The sequence below is a fragment of the Mustela erminea genome, chromosome X (assembly GCF_009829155.1).
Source record: "Mustela erminea isolate mMusErm1 chromosome X, mMusErm1.Pri, whole genome shotgun sequence".
NCBI lineage: Eukaryota > Metazoa > Chordata > Mammalia > Carnivora > Mustelidae > Mustela > Mustela erminea.
Window position 1 is genome coordinate 66,447,509 of NC_045635.1, and position 18,107 is coordinate 66,465,615.

General features: G+C 34.8%; 1 pseudogene; it reads left to right on the plus strand.

The window, feature by feature from the left end:
- The first annotated feature begins 1,837 nt into the window (after window positions 1–1,837).
- On the plus strand, window positions 1,838–8,572 carry LOC116582289 (annotated as a pseudogene).
- The last annotated feature ends 9,535 nt before the right edge of the window (window positions 8,573–18,107 follow it).

Consider the following 18,107-nt stretch of genomic DNA (forward strand, 5'->3'; position numbering starts at 1 on the left):
CTAGGACTTTGAAAAGAAAACAACATATATTTGTCGACTAATTCTAAATATTGTTAATTAATATTTGACAAACGAGCCAAAATACTAAATGGAGAAAACAGTCTCTTTAATAACATTGCTGGGAAAAACGAGATATTCATGTGCAAAAGAATAAAATTAGATCCATTTCGTACCCTACACACAAAAATTGACTTGAAATGGATTAAGGGCTTAAGTGTAAACCATCAGTACAACCATAAATCTCCTAAAATAAAACATAAGAAAATTGTTCTTGACATGGGTTTTAACACTGAATTTTTTTGATATGACACTTAAAGCACAATAAAAAAATAGGTGGTACTACATTAAACTAAAATATTTTTCGATAGCAAAAGTAACAATAAAATGAAAAGACAACATACAGAATTGAAAAAAAATTGCAAACCATATACTTATTAAGGAATTAATAACCAAAATACATAAAATAATTACTAACAAATGTAAATAATAATACCATAATAGTATCGGACTTTAACACCTCACTCATGTCCATTGATATATCATAAACAGAAAAGCAACAAAGAAAGCGTGGCTCTGTATAATACACTGGGCCAGATGGATTTGGAAGATGTTTTCAGAACATTCCATCCTAAAAGAGCAGAATACACATGCTTCTCAAGTGCACATGGAACATTCCCTAGAATACATCACATATTAGGTCACAAAACAGCCTTCACCAAATATGAATAAATGAATGAATGAATAGTCATACCATGCATCTTTTCTGACCACAACATAATGCAACTAGCAGTCAACAACAAGATAAACATCTATAAAGACCAAAAATACATGGAGGTTAAATAACACAGTACTAAACAATGAATGGGTCAACCATGAAATAAAAGAATAAATAAAGAATTACATGGAAACAACTGAAAATGAAATAACAAAGAATAGAACAGACATACATTATATTGAAACTAAACATACAATAGAATAAATCCATGAAACTAGGAGGTGATTCTTTGAAAAAATAAATAAAATTGATAACCCTCTAATTGAACTTATCAAAAAAAGAGAGAAATGAGTCAAATAAAATCACAAATAAGAGAGAATAACAACTAACAGCAAATAAATACAATTATAATAGAATATTATGAGAGTTATCTGCCAACACACTGGACAACCTGGAAGAAACTGATAAAATCCTAAAAACATAGAAACTACCAAAATGGAAACAGGAAGAATTAGAAAATTTATGCAGACCGATTACCAGCAAAGAAATTGATTCAGTAAAAAACAAAAACAAAAATTGGCAAAAAACAAAAAATGGGGCGCATGGGTGGCTCAGTGGGTTAAGCCGCTGCCTTTGGCTCAGGTCATGATCTCAGGGTTCTGGGATCGAGTCCCACATCAGGCTCTCTGCTCAGCAGGGAGTCTGCTTCCCTTCCTCTCACTCTGCCTGCCTCTCTGCCTACTTGTGATCTCTCTCTCTGTCAAATAAATAAATAAAATCCTTTAAAAAATGAAAAAATAAAACAAAAGACCTCCCAACAAACAAAAGACTAGGACTGGATGGCTTCACAGATTAATTCTACCAAATATTTAAGAAGAATCAATAACCATTCTTCTTGAACTATTCCAAAGTACAGAAGAGGAAGGAAAACTTCAAAATTCATTCTATGAGGTCAGCATTATTCTCATACCAAAAAAAGATAAAGACACGAAAGAAGAAATAAAGAAAGAAAGAGAAAAAGAAAGAAAGAAAGAAAAAAGAAAGAGACAATTACAGGCTTTTGGCTCCCTGAGCAGTACCACAGTAGTCCACAAAAACAAACACCTTATGAAAAGCAGCAAAATGGGAGGCAAGAATAAAGTGGTTGATCCATTTTCTGAGAAAAATTGGTTTGATGTGAAAGCACCACCTACATTCAATATAAGATATATTGGGTGAAAAAAAAAAAAACAAAACAGTCAAAAGAACTCAAGCAACCAAAATCACATCTAATGGCCTCAAGGGAATTCTTTTTGAAGTGAGCCTTACTGATCTGCAGAATGATGAAATTACATTTAGAAAATTCAAGCTAATTACTCAGGATGTCTAGGGAAAAAACTGCCTGACTAATTTTCATGCCATGGATCTTACCTGTGACAAAATGTACTTCATGCTAAAAAAAAAAAAAAAAAAAAAAAAAGGCAGATCATGATTGAAGCTTATGTTGATGTCAAGACTATCAGTGGCTATTTATTTTGTCTAGTTTCTGTAGGTTTTACTGAAAAAGTATAACAATTAGATTTGGAAAACCTCTTATGCTCAGTACAAACAGGTCTGCCAAATTTGGAAAAAGATGATAGAAATCATGACCTGAGAGGTGCAGACAAATGACTTGAAAGAAGTAGTCAATAAACTGATTCCAAACAGAATCAGAAAAGACATAGAAAGTGTTGTCAGCCCATTTATCCACTCCGTGATGACTTTGTTAGAAAAATAAAATGTGGGGTGCCTATGTGGCTCCATCAGTTAAGCATCTGGCTCTTGATTTTGGCTCAGGTTATGATCTCAGGGTTATGAGACTGAGCCCCACATTGGGCTCAATGTCCACCTGGGAGCCCTTTCCCCTGCTCACACACTTTCTCTCTCTCTCAACAAACAAAGTGGAGTTTCTTGGTGAAATTTGTAGTCTGGAAAAGCTACTGGGGATAAGACAAGTGCTAAAGTTGAAGGAGCCGATAAAATGAACCAATAATCCAAGGATCTATCTAAAGTTCAGACACTTAATTGTAACAAATAAAAATAAATCTTATTTGTAATGTTTAAAGAGAGGGAGAGAGAATGACAAGCCAATGTCTGTGATGAACAGAAATGCAAAAAAAAAAAAACCTCAACAAAATACTAGCAAACCAAATCCAATGATACATCTAATAATACATTAAAAAATTCTTTCACTATAATCAAGTGGGATTTATTCCTTGGTTTGCAAGGGTGGTTCAAAATTTGCAAATCAATCAACATGATATATCATATCAATGAGAGAAAGGATAAGAACAAGATAATCATTTCAATAGATGCAAAAAAATATTTGATGAAGTACAGCATCCATTCATGATAAAAATCTCAAACAAGGTAGGTTTAGAGGGAACACACCTAAACATAATAAGGGCCATATATGAAAACCCCACATTATCTTAATCAGGAACAAAACAAGGATGTCTATTCTCACCACTTTTATTCAACATAGTACTGGAAATCCTAGACACAGATAGCAGACTATATATATATATATATATATATATATATATATATATATATAATCCAAATTGGTAAGGAAGAAATAAGACATTCACTATACAAAGATGACATGATACTATATACAGAAAACTTGAACAACTCCACTAAGAAAAGAAACAAAAAGCAACAACAGAACAACCTGCCAAAACTGATAAACAAACTCAGTTGAATAACAGGATACAAAATCAATGTATAGAAATCTGTTGCATTTCTATACACTAACAATGAAATAGCTGAAAAAGAAATTAAGAAAAGAGTCTCATTTATAATTTCACCCAAAAAAGTGAGATACCTAGGAATAAATCTAAAGAGGTGAAAGATCTGTACTCTGAAAACTATAAAACATTGATGAAAGAAATTAAAGATGACCCAAAAAATGAAAATAAATTTCATGTTCATGGGTCAGAAGAACAAATATTGTTAAAATGTCTATATTATCAAAACAATCTACAAATTTAATGCAATCCCTATCAAATTATCAACAACATTTTTTTCACAGACCTACAAATATAATTCTGAAATTTGTATGGAACCACAAATGAGCCTAACAAGTAAAACAATCTTGGGGAAAGAAAAAAAAAAAAAAAAAAAAAAAAAGGAAAGCTGAAGGCTTCACAGTTACAGAACTGAAGTTATATTACAAAGCTATAGTGATCAAAATGGTATGGTACTGGGACAAAAAGAGACACATAAGTGAATGTGACAGAATAGAAAACCCAGGAATGAACCAACAACTACATTATCAATTAATCTTCAGAAATGCAGATAATAATATCCAATGGCAAAAGACAATCTCTTCAACAAATGGTGTTAGAAGTGGACAGCAATATTCAAAACAATAAAACTGTACTTAAATAAGATTTATTTATTTGTTTGTTTGTTTGTTTGTTTGACAGACAGAGATCACAAGTAGGCAGAGAGGCAGGCAGAAAGAGAGGGAAGCAGGCTCCCCGCTGAGCAGAGAGCCTGATGTGGTGCTCGATCCCAGGACCCTGAGACCATCACCTGAACTGAAGGCAGAGGCTTAACCCACTGAACCACCCAGGCACCCCCAAACTGGACTATTTTCTTATAGGATACACAGAAACAAATTCAGAATGGATTATATTAAGGGGGGGAACATATTGCATGGAACTCTGGGTGTTATACACAAACGATGAAGCATGGACACTACATCAAGAACTAATGATATACTGCATGGTGGCTAAAACAGCATAAAAAAAATTAAAAAGACCTAAATGTGAGATCTGAAATCTAGAACAATCCTAGAAGAGAACACAGGCAGTAACTTCTTTAATATGGGCCATAGCAACTTTTTTTCTAAATAGGTCCCATAGGGCAAGGGAAACAAATGCAAACATAAACTATTGGGACTTCAAAATAAAAAGCTTCTGCACATGGAAGGAAAAAAAAGGAATAAAACTAACATGCAATATACAGAATGGGAGAACATATTTGAAAATGACATATTCAATAAGGGTTATTATTTAAAATATATAAAGAACTTATCAAACTCAACACCCAAAAAACAAATCATCCGATTAAAAATTGGGCAGAAGACATGAACAGACATTTTCCCAAAGAAGACATACAGATGGCCAATGGGCTCATGAAAAGTTGTTCTTCACTTACCATCAGGGAAGTTCAAATCAAACCTACAAGAATATATCACTTCACACCTCTCAGAATGGCTAAAATAAACACATGAAGTAACTAGAGTTTGCCAGGATGTGGGGAAAAAGGAACCTTCCTGCACTGTTTGTGGGATGCAAAGTGTGGAGAACAGTATGGATCTTTCTCCAAAAACTTTAAAAAAGAACTACCCCATGATTCAGCTATTACACTACTGGGTATTTACCCAAAGAATACAAAAGCACTAATTCAAAGGACACATGAACCCCTATGTTTATAGCAGCATTTATAATAGCCGAATTATGGAACCAATGTCCAACAACTGATGAATAGATAAAGAAGATTTGGTATATATAAACAACAGAATTTTACTAAGCCAAAAAGAGAATGAAATCTTGCCATGTGCAAAGATGTTGATTGAGCTAGAGTGTATTATACTAAGTAAAATAAGTTGCAAAGATGTGGATTGAGCTAGAGGGTATTACACTAAGTAAAATAAGAGAGTCAGAGAACAACAAATACCATATGATTTCATTCATATGTGGAGTTTAAGAAACAAAACAGATTAACATAGAGAGAGTAACAAGAATAGAGAACCAAATGATAGTTACCAGAGGGGAGGTAGATGGGGGGATGGGTTAAACAGAAGGTGGGTATTAAGGAGTGCACTTGCCCTGATTAGCACTAGGTGACGTATGGGATTGTTGCATCACTATATTGTATACCTGAAACTAATATAACACTGTATGTTAACTAATGGAAATTAAAATATACACTTAAAAATACCAGGGGCATTCAGGATATGATTGCACAAACTAGCTATCCAGCTTGTACCATATAATATCTGAAAAAAAATTTGGAACTGAGACAAGTATATTCATCCCATATCATTCATTATTTAGCATGCAACAAATATCAAATGGTGACTGAATTATCTCTATTAGATGAAGTATAAACTCCATTTACATATCAAAGCTTGAGGAGGTGGGTACCCAGGACCTTTTCTCCTGCTCTCTGAGTATCAAGCTGGATTTACAGGACTAAGGGCAAATTATGCAGTTCTGAGTAAAGGAGCCTGCTTCCTTCCTTTATGGCAAAGATTTTTTTTCTCTTTTTAAAATATTTTATTTATTTATTTGAGAGAGAGACAGAGAGAGAATGAGAGAGACAGAGAGAGAGAGAGAGAGCGCGCGCATGAGAAGGAGGGTCAGAAGGAGAAGCAGACTCCCTGCCGAGTCCCTGATGTGGGACTCAATCCCAGGACTCCAGGATCATGACCTGAGCTGAAGGCAGTTGCTTAACCAACTAAGCCACCTAGGTGCCCCAATGGCAAGGATTTTCAACATATTTCCCTGGATGAGGGAGGAGTGTTAGATAAGAGGTATAATTGTGGGGCATTTGGATAAGTTAAAAGACTTTGAAGACACCTGAAACAATCCAGGCTCACAATGTTTCTCTGTGTGGCTGGGTTTTACGACTGGGCTTGTGGTTCTTGACCCCTAGTCAAAGGGCTCAAAACATCATTGTAACATCAGGTACAGCATTCTATAAGCCTGATGGTCTCTAAGTTTATTTTCTTTTTCCTTTCTTCTTCAGTTTTTTTTTTTTTAAGTCTAATTAGTTAACAAACTGCATTATTGGTTTCAGGAGTAGTATTCAGTGATTCATCCCTTACATAAAACACCTGGTGCTCAATGCAAGTGGGCTGCTTAATATGCATCAACCATCTACTTCATCCCCCCCAACACACACCTTCCTCCATCAATGCTTAGTTTGTTCTGTATCTTTGAGTTTCATGGTTTGTTTCCTTCTCTTCTTTTTTTTTTCTTTTCCCCTTCCCATATGTTCATCTGTATTGTTTCTTAAATTCCACATACAAGTGAAATCATATGGTATTTATTTTTCTTTGACTGACTTATTTCACTTAAATCATACACTCTAGCTTCATCTACATCATTGCAAATGGCAAGATTTCATTTTTTCTGATAGATGAGTAATAGTCCATTATGTATCTACACCATAATTTCTTTATCCATTCATCAGTAAATGGACATTGGGCTCTTTGCATAATTTGACTATTGTTGATAATGAACTTTGGGGAGAAGGTACCCTTTTAAATTTGTATTTTTGTACCCCTTGGGTAAATACCAAGTAGTGCAATTGATAGATCATAAGGTATTTCTATGATTGATTCATTCTTCTGATTCACCCATCCTCATGTTATGGCATCCATTCAGGTTTGCATTTCAGTTATAGAATTTTTAATATTGGTTTGATTAGATTTTGGTTCTCTTATCTTTGCATTAAGGGGGTCTCTAGTGTTTTCCATGCTTTTATCAAACCCAGCTAGTATCCTTATAATTGTTGTTTTAAATTCTCATTCAGACATCTTACATATAACTGTATTAAATCCTTAACTGTTAGTTCTACTTCCTATTATTTTTGTAGTAAATTCCTCTCTCTTGTCATTTTATCCAGAAAATCAAAAACAAAAATAAAACAACAATGACAACAACAAAAAGCACGAGATCCTGGGTGTGCTTTGGTCTGCTTGTGAAAAGAAACCAGATCCAAAAATATAAATAATAAAATAATAAAATAAAATAAAAGACATAAAAGATATTTATAAAAGTAAAAAATGAAAAAAGATAAAAAAGAATTAAAAATAAGAAAAATAAAAATTAATAAAAAATAAAAATAAATAAAAGAAAGCTCTATCCTATTTCTCCAAGAGCTGAAACTTTGCAGCTCCTTCTGATCAGCGGATTTGGTGTATGGAAGGTGTTTGTGCTGGTTTTCTGGGGGAGGAGGTCTGTTGCACTGATTCTCTGGTGGACTTGCCCTAGTAGAGATGTGCCTGCAGGGCACAGAGAGGGCGAGGCTTGGTGTATGGGGCTCTGGCCTCCACTAGGTGGCACTGTTTTACTCCCTGAAGACTTTCAGGGCTGATGGGTGGGGTAAAAACAGCTGCACCCCACTCTTTAGCCCCAGAGTCCTGAGTTTGCACCTGCCACTCTTCAGGAAGCCCTCGGGAGAGTAAACAATCACCCTCTTGTGCCCTCTGTTTGTGTCATATCCCTGTCTTCACCCTGCCTGTGTCTGAGCTGTTTTATCTCAGTCATGAGATTAGGTTTCAAATGCAGACCCATACTGATCCTCTGAGGGAGGGTCTCACCATGCTTTTGCCATTTGCTGGCCTGTTCCAGGAAAGCAGTTGCATGACCACACAGTGCTTCTGAGTTTATGGCAAGGTAGAGTAGAGAGCTAGCACCCAGGCTTGCTGCCCGCAGCCAGAATCCCCACTTCTATGTCTGGGAACAGAGCAGCACGTTGGTGCCAGCCATTCTTCTTGTGACCTGGAAGATCGTAAGATCACACTGCCCACTCCTGGGTCTCCACCCCCTTCCCCACCTGAGCCACTCTAAGCCAAGTACCACCTTGGTGGTGGCAGACTTCTAAAACCTCAGGTTTTGCATTTTGCTGCTTATAATACCTTTCGGTAGTCTCCATAAATAAAGGTCCTTTCCCTTCACAGCACCTACAGTTCTTATACCCCAAAATCAACTCTCCACACCTCCTACCTTTCAGAAGGTGGTCACTTCTCTACTTGTAGACTTGTGCGTTTGTTCTCTCGGTCCTCAGGGTGAAGTCTTGGATGTTCGGATTATTTGATAATTATTTAGCTGTGTTTGAGAGATGAGGCAAGTTTATGGTCCAACTATTCCTCTCCCATCATAATTCTTCCAAGTTTGTTTGTTTCCTTGTTGAAGTATTTCTTCCAGCTCTTCTTTTAACATCTGCATTTGATATTTCCAGTATTTTGATTTTGTTCCTTATTCCTTTTCTCAGTTTCTGCTTTGGTTCTCAGTTCTTTTTGTGGTTTTTCTGTTTTGTTTTTTATTTGACCTTCTCCTTCTGATGTGAGATTTTTTTGATAGACTCTGTATATGTGCAGAACATTTTATTAGCATATTAACAATTACAGTTTTATCCTGCTACTCCTTTGTTTCCTATGTTACATTTTTAATAAGAAAAAAATCATCCAGTTCTATCACACTTCTTAAAGAAAGAAATTTCTCTGTACTACTTTTTTATACTATCTCAGAAACAAACAACCATGACATCTTTTTATTATATACTTTTCATTGTTTTCATAAACAAACCGAATCAAGGGTCTTGTTTTCCATACTGAAGTCAGATACTTGGAGATTTTTAAATATGAAAAAAAACCTAAATTATTATGTAAATATTTACTTAATGTAGGTCTTTGGAATATAGACTTACGCTTTTTTAACCTTATTGTCTCTTTTCTTTTATGGACATACTTTCTTTTTTCCACTTTGCTTTAAAGATACTTCTTGTGGAAATGGAGTCTTATTGCTTTTTATAACATCTACTAAAATTCTTTACTAATTCAAGACTTTTTTACAAAAAAATCAAGATCTCAATTATTGTTTTGAATGATTTCTTTCAACATTTTAAAACAAAATGTGTTTATGTGTTTGGCATATTCTAAAATTCCAGGACTTGCTTTATAGGTTACTTCTAAAAGAATGCTATTTTTCTTTATAAAAACCAATACATTGTGATACCTTTAAAATATACATAAGTGAATTAATTAGCATCATAAAATTCTTAGCCTTTACTTTCTTGCTCATAACTTCAATTTTCACATGTTCAAAGTTAACACATATTATTAATACTCTAGGATTTCTGGAGAATAACAAAATTGTAGTCATCTAATTCTTAAATAGCCTGACTGAATTAGTTCTGTGCTGTTTTCAGCCAATACAGTATCCTTTTCACCAGTGAAATTGTACAGGGACCCCACCTGAGTTGTTATTTACTGCCCTCTCTTGGCTCTAAGCTATGATAACCATAATAAGATAGTATCTGCTGACATTAATGCAGATATTAAAAGGTGGCAAAAGCACACAGAATCCAGAGTTGTTCTCTGCTCAAGTTGGAAGTAATGTTTAGTATTTTTTTAAAATTTCAAATTACCATAGTAAACATGCATGTATTGAATGATTGAATAGTCATTTTGTTTGTTTTCTATACTTTGACAGTTGATTTATTTTTTATTTTATTTTTATATATATGATTTCAAAGTCTGAGTATAGTTCATGCACAAAGTTACATTAGATTCAGGTGTACAACATAGTGATTCAACTTCTCTAAATGTTATGCTATGTTCACCACAAGTGTAGCTAACATTTGTCACCATATATAGCTATTACAATATCATTGATTAGATTCCCTATGTTGTACCTTTTTCCCCCATGACTTATTTAGTCCATAACTGGAAACCTATATCTCCCACTCCCTTTCACTCATTTTGCCCAACCCCCAATCCTTCCCTCTGGCATCCGTCAGTTTGTCCTCTGTATTTATAGGTCTGAGCCTACTTTGTGTGTGTTTATTCATTTATTCCATTTTGTTTTGTTTTAGATTTCACACTTGAATGAAATCAAATGTTACTCGTCTTTCTCAGTGTGATTTATTTCATGTAACATAATAACCTGTAGGTGCATCCATGTTGTCACAAATCGCAAAATTTCATCCTTTTATATGGCTGGGTAATATTCAAAACCACAATAGGATATCACCCTACATGTGTCAGAATGACTAAAATCAAAAATAAATAAACAGCAGATGTTGGCAAAGATGTGAAAAAAAATAGGAACCCTTGTAGACTGTTGTTGCAAATATAAATTTGTATAGCTACTGTGGAAAACTGTATGGAAATTTCTCAAAAAATAAAAATAAATACAAATACCATATCATCCAATAATTCCCCTATTGGGTATTTACCCAAAGTAAATGAGAACTCTAATTGAGAGATATGTACTGCTATGTATAGTGCAGCAACATTTACAATAGCCATGATATGGAAGCAACTTTTTAGTTTTGTTGACTTTCCCTTTGTTGTGCAAAAGCTTTTTTACCCTGATGAATTCCCAATGGCTCATTTTTTATTTTATCTAATTTTCCCAAAACCATTTGAAGAGACTTTTTTTCCATCTGATATTCTTTCCTGCTTTGTCGAAGATTAGTTGACCATGAAATATGATCTCTTTACTATAGGTTGCCTTTTATTTTTTATTATTTCTTTTGCTGTAGAGCAAAAGTTTGTTTAAGTTTATGTTTCTATTATTTATTTTTGCTTACATGATTTTTCATGTCATATCCAAAAAGCTATGCTAAGGTCACTGTCAAGGAGGTTTTTTGCAATGTTTTCTTCTAGGAGTTTTATGGTGTCAGGTCTTATATTTGAATGTTTAATTCACTCTGGGTTGAATTTTTTTTGTAATCCAATATGAGATTATTTTTTAGTATTGTGCAAGTTAAGGGTTAAATTGTATTCCTTTGAATGTAGATACCCAGTTATGTTATTACATAGTACTGGACATCCTAGTCACAGAAAAAAATAAAACCCAAAGCCATACAAATTAGTAAGGAAGAAATAAAACTTTCACTCTTTGTAGATGACATGGTACTACATAGAAAACCTGAAAGACTCTACAAAAAAGCGCTAAAATTGATAAACAAATACAGTTAAGTTGCAGGTTGCAAAATCCATGTACATAAAACTATTCTATCTCTATACATCAATAATAAAGCAGCTGAAGGAGAAATTAAGGAAACAATCACAATTACAGTTCCATGAAAAAATAGTAAGTTTCACAGGAATAAACTTAACCAAAGAGTGAAAGAATTGTGCTCTGAAAACTATTTTAAAAACTGAAAAAAATAAATTGAAGAGAACACCAAAAACTGGAAAGACATATTCTATGCTCATGGATAGGAAGAACAAATATTTTTGAAATGTATATACCATTAAAGTAATCTGTACATTTAATGCAATCCCTATCAGAATACCAACATTTTTCACCGAACTACAACAAACAATCCTAAAGTTTGTATTAAACCATGAAATATCCCTAATAGACAAAGCAATTTTTAAGAAGAGAAGCAAAACTGTAGGTATCCCAATCCCAGATTTGAAGTTATAGGACTAAGCTGTAGTCATCAAGCCAGTGCAGTATTGGCAGAAAAATAGAAACATAGATCAATGGAATAGACTAGAAAATCCAGAAATAAGCCCACAATTATAAGGTCAGTTAATGTTCAACAAAGCAGGAAATAATGCGCAATAAGAATACCCAATAAAAAAAAAATAACGTGTCTTCAATAAATGGTGTTGGGAAAACTGGACAGCAACATTCAAAAGAATAAAACTGGACCACTTACTTACACCATGCCTAAAAATAAATTCAAAATGGATTAAAGACCTAAATAATAGGCCTGAAACCCTAAAAATCTTAGAAAAGAAACATGTGGGACAACTTTCTTGACATTGGCTGTAGCACTTTTTTTCCCCCCTGGATATGTCTCCTGAGGCAAGGGGGAAAAAAGCAAAAATAGCTACATCAAAATAAAAAGCTTTTGCACAGTGAAAGAAATGATAAACAAAACTAACAGGCAACCTACAGAATGGGAGAAGATACTTACAAATGACATAAGTGATAAAGTGTTAGTATCCAAAATATATCAAGAACATATATAATTCAACCCCCCAAAACAAATAATCCAATTAAAAATTGGCAAATGATGATGAACATTTTTTCATGTGTCTGATAGCCATTTGTATGTCTTGATTGGAGAAGTGTCTGTTCATATCTTCTGCCCATTTTTTGATATGTTTGCCTGTTTCGTGTGTGTTGAGTTTGAGGAGTTCATTATAGATCCTGGATATCAACTTTTTGTCTGTACTGTCATTTGCAAATATCTTCTCCCATTCCGTGGGTTGCCTCTTTGTTTTTTTTTGACTGTTTCCTTTGCTGTGCAGAAGCTTTTGATTTTCATGAAGTCCCAAAAGTTTATATTTGCTTTTGTTTCCTTTGCCTTTGGAGACGTATCTTGAAAGAAGTCGCTGTGGCTGATATCGAAGAGATTACTGCCTATGTTCTCCTCTAGGATTCTGATGGATTCCTGTCTCACGTTGAGGTCTTTTATCCATTTTGAGTTTATCTTTGTGTACGGTGTAAGAGAATGGTCGAGTTTCATTCTTCTACATATAGCTGTCCAGTTTTCCCAGCACCATTTATTGAAGAGACTGTCTTTTTTCCACTGTATATTTTTTCCTGTTTTGTCGAAGATTATTTGACCATAGAGTTGAGGGTCCATATCTGGGCTCTCTACTCTGTTCCACTGGTCTATGTGTCTGTTTTTATGCCAGTACCGTGCTGTCTTGGTGATCACAGCTTTGTAATAAAGCTTGAAATCAGGTAACGTGATGCCCCCAGCTTTATTTTTGTTTTTCAACATTTCCTTAGTGATTTGGGGTCTCTTCTGATTCCATACAAATTGCACTCCTGGGTATTTACCCCAAAGATATAGAAGTCGTGAAAAGAAGGGCCATCTGTACCCCAATGTTTATAGCAGCAATGGCCACGGTCGCCAAACTATGGAAAGAACCAAGATGCCCTTCAACGGACGAATGGATAAGGAAGATGTGGTCCATATACACTATGGAGTATTATGCCTCCATCAGAAAGGATGAATACCCAACTTTTGTAGCAACATGGACGGGACTGGAAGAGATTATGCTGAGTGAAGTAAGTCAAGCAGAGAGAGTCAATTATCATATGGTTTCACTTATTTGTGGAGCATAACAAATATCATGGAGGACAAGGGGTGTTAGAGAGGAGAAGGGAGTTGGGGTAAATTGGAATTGGAGGTGAATCATGAGAGACTATGGACTCTGAAAAACAATCTGAGGGGATTGAAGTGGCAGGGGTGTGGGAGGTTAGGGTACCAGGTGGTGGGTATTGTACAGGGCACGATTGCATGGAGCACTGGGTAGGGTGAAAAAATAATGAATACTGTTTTTCTGAAAATAAATAAGTTGAACTAATTAAAATAATAATAATAATAATAATAATAATAATAATAATAATAAAAGTTGAGTAAGTCCAATGTTAAAAAAATTGGCAAAAACATGAACAGACATTTCTGCAAAGAAGACATACTGATGGCAAGTAGACACATGAAAAGGTATTCATTATTTACCATCAAGGAAATGCATATCAAAACTACAATGACATATCATCTCACACCTGTCAGAATTGCTAAAATCAAAAACACACAAAAGAGCAAGTTTTGGTGAGGATATAGAGGAAGAGGAGCCTCTTGAACTGTTGGTGGGAATGCAAACTGGTGGAGCTTCTGTGGCAAACAGTATGAAGGTTGCTCAAAAAAATTAAAATAGAAGTATCCTTTGATCTAGCAATCACGCTTTTAAGTATATACATCTACATGCATACATACATGGAGAGAGAGAAAGAGAGAAAGAGAAGGAGAGAACAGAGATGTTACAACTTTTCATTAACTTTTATCACAGAGCATGGTAATACTAAGAGGTGCTGCCTTAAGAAAACTTACACATTTCAGACTTACTCTTCTTTACCTCTGTGGTGGTACAGTATTCCAGTAGTCCAATTTCCCCTTGATATTTAGGATCCAAGCCAGCATAGTAACTATTCTTTTTTTCCCCTTGTTATATCAGAGGTATGAGGACCCCAAAGTGACCAGGTGAAAGTCTTAAACTGCAGTTCAGTAAAATCATTGTTTTGCCTGCTTATAGAAGAATTCTCCCCTCTGAAACTAAGACCAGTAGTAGGCCAGTAGAGCATAAAGTTACTGAAACAGGAGGAACAGTTTTGCTAATGGGCTACTGGAGGTAATAATCAGTAATGCCACTTCTATTTCCACTGCTTGATTTCTGGATTCATGAATCCTGGCTATGGGAGAAACAGCTCCATATATTGGACAATAATTCAGAGCATATATAGCTTTCTAGTGAACCCCATCCCAGCCCTGCAAGGTATTGCTACCTAACTGGTGCTATATCTGAATCTAGAAGTTTTTCACTGTTCTTTCAAGCCAGTTGCTTCAGAATGGAAGACAATATGCCTAATGGATGAAAGAGTATACCTCCAGTAGGGTAATTTAGTATATTGTTTAGGCTCTAGAGTGTTTATTAAAATAAAGTTACCAGTACAATACTATCAAATACATTAGACCCTTGAACAATATGGGGATTAGGGATGCTAACCTTTGGTGAACCCAAAAATCCTTCTGTAACTTTTAAGTTCCCCAAACCATAAGTGCAAATAACCTACTGGTGAGCAGAAGTCTTAGCTATACCATGTATTTTGTATGTTATATATAATATGAACTTTATCTTACAATAAAATAAGGAAGAAATAAGAAAATGTTATTAGGAAAATCATAATGGGAATAAAATATATTTATAGTACTGTATAGTATTTATCAATATTGGAAATGTACATTGTCCACAAGATAAATCATCTGTCAATACCTACATTGATATCAACTTAATAGAGAAAATGCAAATGTTTTATGTAGTACTAACAATAGACATAAAAAATGTAAAGATGGTATGAAAAAGAAATTCATATTTTTCATCTTTATAATGACTTATACAATTAAAGGATTATGGTTGCTTTATGATAGCTTACTTGATACGATCACTACATGATAGTCTAGCCTAGACACCAGTGAATTAATCATTATAACATTTTTATAGCATATAGAATTACAAGCATATCCTTAATACACTATTGGAAATACTGTTACATTGAAAAAAACACCTGTAATAACAGGTTGATATGCAGTTTCTCCAATTATGAGAGAGGCATACTATACGGAAATGTATTGCCATATAGTAGTTTTTGTTTGTCTTTGTTTTTATGTTGGTTTTTGTTTCTTCTTTCAGGTTGTTCTTTAAATTCCAGTTAATAAACAGGCAGTGTAATATTAGTTTCAGGTATAGGATTTAGTGATTCATCACTTACATACAACACCCAATGCCCATCACAAGATGTTCTATACTTAATACCCATAACCACTCAACCCAGTAACCACCCAACGTCCCCTCCAGCAACCCTGTGTTCTCTATAGATAAGAATCTGGTTTATGGCTTGTCTCTCTTTTTTCCCTCATGTTCATCGGTTTTGTTTCTTAATTTCCACATATGAGTGAGGTCATATGACTGACATTTTTTGCATTGAATAATACACTCTAGGTCCACCCACATCATTGCAATGGCAAGATGTCATTCTTTTACAAGAAGAGTAACAGTCCATTATATATTTATATATACCACCTCTTCTTCATCCATTCATCAACTGGTGGATCTTTGGGCTCTTTCTATAGTTTAGCTATTGCTGATAATGCAGCTATGAACATCAAGGTACAAGTAATCCTTTGAAGGAATATTTTTGAATCCTCTAGGTAAATACATAGTGCAATTGCTGGGTTGAAGGGTATTTCTATTTTTAACTTTTTGAGGAAACATCATGCTGCTTTCCAGAGTGGCTGCACCCATTTGCATTTCCACCAACGGTGTAAGAGGGCTCCCATTTCTCTGCATCCTACCCAACACCTGTTGTTTCCTCTGTTGTTTATTTTAGACATTCTCAAAGGTGTGAGGTTTCATCATGGTTTTGATTTGTATTTCCCTGATGATGAGTGATGTTGAGCATCTTTTCATGTATCTGTTATCCATCTGACTATCTTCTTTGGAAAAATGCCTATTCATGTCTTCTGATCATTTCTTAACTGGATTTTTTGGGTTTTGTGTGTTGAGTTTGGTAAGTTCATTATAGATTTTGCATACTAATACTTTATCAGATACATGATTTTCAAATATCTTTTCCCATTCTGTAGGCTGCCTTTCAGTTTTCTTGATTATTACCTTCACTATGCAGAAGATTTTATCGTGATAAAGATTATCCTGATGAGGTCCTAATAGTTCATTTTTGCTTGTGTTTCACTTGCTTCTGGTGATGTCTCTAGTAAGAAGTTGCTACAGCTTATGTCAAAGAGGTTGCTGCCTGTGTTCTTTTAGGATTTTGATGTATTCTTGTCTCATAATTAAGTCTTTTATCCATTTTTTTCATTTATTTATTTTCAGCATAACAGTATCATTATTTTTTCACCACACCCAGTGCTCCATGCAATCCGTGCCCTCTATAATACCCACCACCTGGTACCGCAACCTCCCACCCCCCCCCGCCACTTCAAACCCCTCAGTTTGTTTTTCAGAGTCCATAGTCTCTCATGATTCACCTCCCCTTCCAATTCACCCCAACCCCCTTCTCTCTAACTCCCCATGTCCTCCATGCTTTTTGTTATGCTCCACAAATAAGTGAAACCATATGATAATTGACTCTCTCTGCTTGACTTATTTCACTCAGCATAATCTCTTCCAGTCCCGTCCATGTTGCTACAAAAGTTGGGTATTCATCCTTTCTGATGGAGGCATAATACTCCATAGTGTATATGGACCACATCTTCCTTATCCATTCATCCGTTGAAAGGCATCTTTCATCCATTTTTAATTTATTTTTGTGTATGGTGTTAGAAAGTGGTCTAGTTTCATCTTCTGCACATTGTTGTCCAGTTTCCCCAATACCATTTGTTGAACACACTGTCTTTTTTTCACTGGGTGTCCATTCTTTTTGTCGAAGATTAATTGACCATACAGTTGTGGGTCCATTTCTGGGTTTTCTATTCTGTTCCATTGATTTATGTGTGTTTTTGTTCCAGTACCATACTTTCCTGATGACTACAGCTTTGTCATATAGCTTGAAGTTTAGAATTGTAATGTCACCTGTTTTGCTTTTCTTTTTCAAGATCACTTTGGTGATAGGTATTAAGGGGGGCACGTATTGCACAGAGCACTGAGTGTTGTACATAAACAATGAATCTTGGAACACTGCATCAAAAACTAATGTTGTATTTTATGGTGACTAACATAACACAATAGAAAAGGAAAAGAAGATCACTGTGGTTATTCAGGGTCTGTTGTGGTTCCATAAAAATTTTAGGATTGCTTGTTCCAGCTCTGTGAAAAATGCTGATGCTATTTCATAGGAGTTGTATTAAATGTGTAGAATGCTTCAGGTAGCATAGACATTTTAGCAATGTTTGTTTTTCCAATTCATGAGCATGGAATGTTGTTGTATTTTTATTTCCTTTTCTTTTTGTCTTCTTCAGTTTATTTCATAAGTGTTTCATAGTTTCAAAATACAGATATTTTACCTCTTTTTTTTAGGATCATTCCTAGTTGTCTTGTGGGTTTTTGGGAAATTCCAAATGGGATCAGTTCCTTGGT